We start from the raw sequence: 518 nt of genomic DNA on the forward strand, positions 1-518 counted from the left end.
CCCCACCCCCCCAGCCTGTCCACGCTTCCCCATGCCACTCACGCAACCTGTGCCTGTGCAGGCAGTGGTGGGGAGCAGGCAGATGCCCACGCAGGAGAGAGGGGACCCGTGCAGAAGGGAGCCTGGCCCGGCTATCCCTCGGCAGGCCTGGATGCGGCTCCTGCGGGAGGGGGCAGGGGATGCGTGGGAGCGTGCAGGCAGCAGGAAGGAAGCCTGCGCCGAACAATAGAGGGAAATGGAGGAACTGGAAAAAGACCCAGTGGCAGCACAGTCAGCACAGATGGTTTAGTGCAGAGCAGCATGATTCATGGGAAAACGGCCCTCAGCACTCCGCAGACAGCCCGCAGCTCTGTCCGTGGGCTGCACCAGCGATTAAGTTGGGGATGGGGATCCCCTGCAGAGCGGGATCTCGTGCTGTGCGTGAGCCCCGGGACATGCCCCCCTGTCTCGAGCTGCGGGCGCTGGCAGCGGGGCATAGAGGCCCGTTCGGCCTGGGGGAGGGTGGGAGGGTGTACCCC

The sequence above is a fragment of the Buceros rhinoceros genome, unplaced genomic scaffold (assembly GCF_000710305.1).
Source record: "Buceros rhinoceros silvestris isolate BGI_N320 unplaced genomic scaffold, ASM71030v1 scaffold15285, whole genome shotgun sequence".
NCBI lineage: Eukaryota > Metazoa > Chordata > Aves > Bucerotiformes > Bucerotidae > Buceros > Buceros rhinoceros.